Raw genomic sequence first — 6,725 nt, 5'->3', positions numbered from 1 at the left:
AATATCAATGGTAACGGATAGGACGACAACGTTTTGTTTTCCAACTGCGCAGGTGGGAATATGAGATTAGCACGCCAGTACTAATCAAAAACGCAACAAAAACAGTCGTGTTTTCTATTCTGATTACTATTTACGAAAAAGTGTTAAAATTAATATCAAAAGTTGCACGTATGTATTCAAAAGTTAAAAGTTTGATGAAGAAAGTTAACAGCACGGTTAGCTAAATCATGCAAGAAAATACTGATGATAGCATATGAGGGAAGCCGGTGGAGGGTGGGTCAATTTGCACTTCTAATATAGCCACTGTCGTCTATTACCGCCAATGTTTAGTCATTTTAATAGCGATTTAGGCCAAATCCACAATGGTCCACTTGATTCGCCTCTTACCAAGCGGAATGTCCTCCCCTCCCAATTAACAACAAAGGCTCGTTGTTATTACCTTAACAGTGTAAAAGAGCTCTGCACAATACAGTCATTATGAAATTCCACTGTCTACCCACCCAAAGTATAACAACCAAAAAAAAAAAAATACAACAACAGTCATCGCATGACTCACGTAAAAATGGAATAACCTTTTTCTTTTCGATCATGTAATGAAATCCTACTTTAAGCTGACGACAAATGTAACTCATGTTTCTTTCAGACAGCCTTGCTTGACGGTCGTGGAATCGTACGAGAAACACTTGTATTGTGTTGAAGCCATTGCTTTTAAAAATGACTGTTCATTTAAGGTACATTTAGAATGATTAATTCAAGAAAATTCTCTAAACCCAAAAGTACCTTATTTTAAACTTGCAAATAAAAGAAAATATTAGTAATAATAAAATGATACGAGGAACATTACCTTCCCACTTTGCAGGTCTATGATAATTATGGACATATGCCAGTATGCATATGAAGGATATTTAGAGGGGAAAATGGTTTGTCCATCTATTATGAACATTTCATCTCTCCACCCAAGGCTGACGGAAGGGAATGGACGTCTGACTTAAAATTATTTCGAGGTCTGAACTGTTAAAGGAGTTATCTGCATATCGTTGTGCAAACTTAGTTACTACGTGGAGCTGCCGTGGTTCATTTTTAGCTTGCTAGACTCTCGAATATAAGGGTGCGGGTTCGAATCCTGCCATCAGATCAGCACGGATTGGTTACAGTGGTATGTGCTTGGGCTAGTCACTTTATCCCAATTGCTTCGTCGCTAAATAACCTGTTTCTTAGCCGAAAAGCACTCAGCCAAATTAACATGGTCATGTACCATTTAGTGATTACATTGTACAGAACAGACCAGTATAAAGGAGGATATATGGTATTGACTCATATATTTTCGTGTAAAAGGGAATTACTAACAAACATAATTGCTATGAGATGATATGAGACTTTAGTACCTTCTTCTAGAGCAAGGGTATAGTTTCCTTGCATGTTCAAAGTTAGCAGTATCAGCATATACGTGAAACAAAAGTGCTCTAACAGCCAAGTAGGCATCTAGGTAATTCAGACTACATGTACTTAACTGAATTCATATGCTTTACGCAATCTCCATAAAACCCATTTACACAATGCATAACTGAATTATCATCTGCGCCTACAGATATTTACCATGACGGGACAGGGTCATTTTATTGCTGTACTCTGGTCTTATTTCTTCAAATTTTAATTTTTTAAAAAGAAATTATTTTAATGTTCACGTATCATTATATGAAATGTTTATCTAGTGCCTTAATCTTTATACTTTGGTAATGCTCCCCTTCCATATTTCTTACCATTTGTATCAGAAAAATCCAAACGAAATAAAGTTTAACCCGTCTGTATCCGAGCACTTTCGTTTTACTTCTACGAGGCACAATACAGTGTTTACTCTGGTATCTGTTATTGAACATTTTTCATGCTGCCTTACGTTATCTAGTTAGCTTGTAAAACTTGTTTACAGAAGGCTTTAAACAAATTTCCACCGTACCTAATTGACAGATAGCAAACAAATGCAAGTATAAAGAGAACAAAATTAATGAGGAAATATTAACAATATATAACATTTCCACTACAAATCCATAAAGTGAGAATACAAATGACCCATTGTGTGGATAAAGAAACGGAAGGTGTTTTACTTTCAACGAACACAATATACCTTAGATATAATTTATTTTCCAAGAATACAAAGTGAAAAATGTAAAAAGAACTTAGGGTATTCCGAATCAAATCCCTAGTAACCTAGAATATCTACTAACACAATTTATAATGATCAAAGTTCTGAATAAAGTTTAGTGGTATTCCAAAATAAATCCAGTGCTGGAAGTGTTGGCGTGCCTGTGATGGCCTCTATCGTACTGATGTGCCTACAGTCTTTGTTGAATCATAATAATGCAATCCAATTTATTTCCCTAGAATATAAAGTGAAAAAATGTAAATAAACTTACTGTATTGCGAATTAAATCCCACGTAATCCTAGAATTTCTACTAAAACAAGACATAATGATTAAAGTTCTGAAGAAATTAATAAATTATCCTTACTTGAATTTCAAAATAAATCCAAGTCTCTCCTTCAAATGTTATTTCTGAGCACTTTGTACTTCTAGAGAAGAATGAATTTAATTAAACAATTTGAATAAATAAATTCCAGCTCATATGAAATACTGGACACAACATAAATACAACCGATTCTGCTCGGATCGTACAGCACGAATGAATAAGTAGAGATAAACAAGATTATATATTCCTCTACTTGACCTCAGGTCACAATTAGCGTTTCCGTTAAAAAAACAAAACTTTTGCATTTGCATAATGGAAATATTCATTCTGGAAGGTAACAAATGTTTACAAGATAAAATCTTAGTTATATAATTAGAAGATCTATTACCTACATTATAATATAAAATGTAGTAAACAATAGGTAGATCTGGCATTTCATAGAAATTTCCAATGTTCTAGACTCAGGCTGAGATAAACACAGTGATTCAGGTCAGATAGAAAATGAACTTGTAAACGTAAAAAAAAGGAACTTACGGTACTGCGAATTAAATCGCAAACAATCATTGAATTACAGACACATGTCCTAATAATTAAAGTTCTGAATAAATTTTAGTGGAAATCCGAAATCCAGATCAAATCCTACGCTGAAAGTGTTGATGTGCCGGTGGTGGCTGATGGTGATGTGCCAACAGTCTTTTGTTGGATCACAGTAATACAACCAAAGAATATATCCTTATTTGAAATTTCAGCATAAATTCAAGTCCGTATTTCCAAAAATGTTATTTTAGAAGAGCACTTCGCATTTCCAGAAAAGAATCACCTGAATTTAACAATTGGAATAAACAAAATTCCAGCCCAAATGAATTTCTGGACACAAAAATAATATAACTGATTCTGCTAAGATCTTAAAGAACGAATGAACAATTTTTCCCGTAATAAGATTATATAGTACTCTACTTGATCTACAGTCACAATTAGCATTTTCTATAAAATAAAAATCTATTTCCTAATGGAAAATAACCTACTAGAAACTTCTTAATGTTCACAAAATAAAATCGTAATTATATTTATAAGATCTGTTACTTAAATTATAATATAGGATCAAGAACTTATCAAGTAATCAACGTATATTTATATGGGAATTTCGTAATAATACCGTGGACACTGACCTAAATAATATATTTAATTCTATTAATAATGATCCTACTATTAAACCCATACACGTAGAGAATATGTTAGCTATGTATTAGTCGTTTACATAAAAAAAACAATAATTCAGGTCAAGCAGAAAACAAACCTGATTTTGGACAAGATCAAGTCCAACATACAATGTTATATTACAATAGCATATAATGAAATAATAAAAAATAAAGAATAACTAACAAACAATGCATATATATATATATATATATATATATATATATATATATATATATATATATATATATATATATATATAGAGAGAGAGAGAGAGAGAGAGAGAGAGGCAGACGGATGGAGAGACAGAGATAGAGGGAGAAAGAGAAAATACTAGCTAGCCACATGGTCAGTTTTTCCATATTAAAAATCAGTTGTGTGAATTTATGTCAGGCAGATTGCTATAATACTATTGTATGTATTCCAAATATGCATAACACCGTACGCTGATAGATAAATCTCAGTTCGTACAGCACTTGAGAGTTTTATTTTTAAAGGACTTTTCAAGGAATTTTCAATAGCTGTCAAAGTTTTTAAGGAGCATTTTTCTTACGGCAAGTGGCTGATGTTCCCATTCTGAACGACGTTTCTTGGAGGTTCAGATTACTGAAACTAGTAAAAATGTGATCTGCTGGCCATTGAAAGAAAGGGACACAGCTAAATCGGGAAACAACCAGTCTTTGTCATTCTATCCAAAAAAATTTTCACATCGCTTTATTCATTATGTTTGAAAAGTGTGTAAAAAATATCAATCTTGAATTTTGAAAAAGGTTTTATATTTTATTTAATTTGAACGTTTTGTTTTCCTTCTGATAAATGCAAATATATGTGGTCAAAATGCAAGGAGTTTATTGTTGTTGTTTAACAATTCAAGTATTATTGAAGGATAAAATCCTTTTAAATTCAAAAAGTTTTCAAAGATACCTCTCCAACATTTTTGACAGCTAGTACGCATCATGTCGATAAATTGATATATAAATTGATTTTTGATTGACTGAGATTAAAGTGGGCAATAACCATTACTTCAATGACATATCGGAATTGAATAGTAAAAACTGATATCTCTTATAATAGCACGCTGAAAGTTTATAGATGGTGGGTCGCCTATAAACTCTGTACAGCGCAAAACCTATGCTTGAAATTACACTGTGAAAAGAGAAAGGGTAATTAAATGATGAACAATGTTGCACTATTTTGTCATCCAGCCAAAGACAACGTCTGAAGAAGTATGCAGTTTATTCTAGCAATAATTTCTATGAAAATGTTGTCATTAAAAATTGACACTTGAATTGGTGCGCAACACACAAGCAAAAAGCCAAATAAAATAAAGAAAGAAAATAAGGAGAAAAAGTACAAGCTGTAAAAGATACACGATTTATCATATGTCTGGCTCTTCATGTATTGAAAATAACCTTTATTTCCTAGGGACAACTGCTTATCTAACAAGGAGCAGAGCTTTGTAAAGGTTTTAAAAGAAACATGACAGTTAAGTGGGGATTTGAACATGTCTGAATGAAAGGGAAGTAATTACTGAAGATTTATGCAGAAAATAATTACCTCCCTTGTTCACATAATGTGTCCCAAACAGCCAGAAAAAGACCTTGAACGTACAAGTACAATCATATGCTCACCCTGAGGAAAATACTTTTTAGTCGCATTCCAAATAAATTTCAGCCTTTATCAATATGTACGACAAAGTTGTATCAGTAGCATGGCTAAATTTGGCACAATTTGAATAATGGAGGAACATACTTCGAGGCATCAACTACATAGAAAATTACTTGCCTTTGTGTTATTTTCTACATTTGTAAGCCAGCCCGCATTCCGTTTTAATATGCATATTGAACTTAAATATTATTTTATTAGGTATTTTGTTAAATACCTCGAATCGTTTTGTCTTCATAAAATTAAAACAAATTGAAAGGCTTTTACCCTCGCGTTGTATTGAAAATGTGTAGTACTACCTATCATAGTCAATGCTCCGTGAACCTGCCACGAAATATAAATCAGCGATCCACGCTGTTTCTGCAATAAAAGTCAAACATTCATTTAACAACTACAAAGACATTTTAAAACGGACTCACCTCGCCATTAAAATAACAGAGTAAAGAACTCAGTTGATACAACACAATCCAGTGAGTCTATTGGACGGTCGTTACCACTAGATACAAAGTGCAGGGGATCCCAGCAACGCTATAAATATCCAAAGGTAATTTCTACACCCAGTACAATACGAATCAATACGAATACAGTCATTATATTCCTCTCACTATCCTTACTTCAACCAGACACTTATTGTCAGAGGATTATATGTTAGGCACTAGGAAGATTAAAGAAGTTCGAGTTCTTACCCTATCACAGTCGGGGTGGGGGGTGGGGGTGGCATTTTACAACCCCAGATTCCAACGTCTCTATACAATCAAGCAAATCTCATATCTGGATCATTATGCGAACCAGCGGTAAATACAATGTCGCTCGTGCAGTCAAAGAAAATGTACGATGACACCGGGACACAGCCACATAAAGGCAATTAAAAGACACGGCTAAGTGCACATTCGTTGGTTAGTTTTAAAAATAAATATAGTACGTCAGTGGAGAGGTCGAAAATGACGTGTACACTATGTGTGTACATGGCTAAACTATGTATCTCATTGGTTATTCAAGCTACGCAAATTTTTCCCGCCATCCTCTTTGCCACTTTGAGATTTACGACTAAGCTTGCTAACCATTACAAATCATCTCGACATTCTGTCGAGTCCCTTGAGATGCTGCGAAAAGACTAAAATTCAGAATAGGAAGACGCTCACCCTACAAGAGACAGCCCCCCCCCCCCCCGAGACAACTTAGATCCCATCACCCCCAAGAAAAACACCTACGTAGACCGCAAAATGCATCGACGTATTTTCACAATGAAACAATTATACACGTTGTAAAAACTACTTTGATCTTTATTCCAATATCAAACTTTTTCATGGCATGCTTTTACCGTTTCCTTTTTTTTTACGCCTGCTATTCTTCCTACATGCGATTATTCTGTTCTGTTTTGTTTTCACTGATATTATTTT

At 33.8% G+C, this 6,725-nt stretch overlaps 1 long non-coding RNA gene across 1 annotated transcript; it reads right to left on the bottom strand.

The window, feature by feature from the left end:
* Positions 1-2,119: 2,119 nt before the first annotated feature.
* LOC149773720 (uncharacterized) lies at positions 2,120-6,405 on the bottom strand. The gene is made up of 2 exons (XR_016417310.1): positions 6,012-6,405; positions 2,120-2,375 (listed from the first exon to the last, which is right to left on the bottom strand). It is a non-coding gene; the product is annotated as an uncharacterized LOC149773720 (long non-coding RNA).
* Positions 6,406-6,725: the final 320 nt, after the last annotated feature.

This window comes from Sinohyriopsis cumingii, unplaced genomic scaffold, assembly GCF_028554795.1.
Source record: "Sinohyriopsis cumingii isolate HCF-2022 unplaced genomic scaffold, ASM2855479v2 utg000622l, whole genome shotgun sequence".
Lineage (NCBI taxonomy): Eukaryota > Metazoa > Mollusca > Bivalvia > Unionida > Unionidae > Sinohyriopsis > Sinohyriopsis cumingii.
The sequence above is the reverse complement of the archived record's forward strand: the minus strand, read 5'-3'. Positions and strand labels throughout refer to the sequence as shown.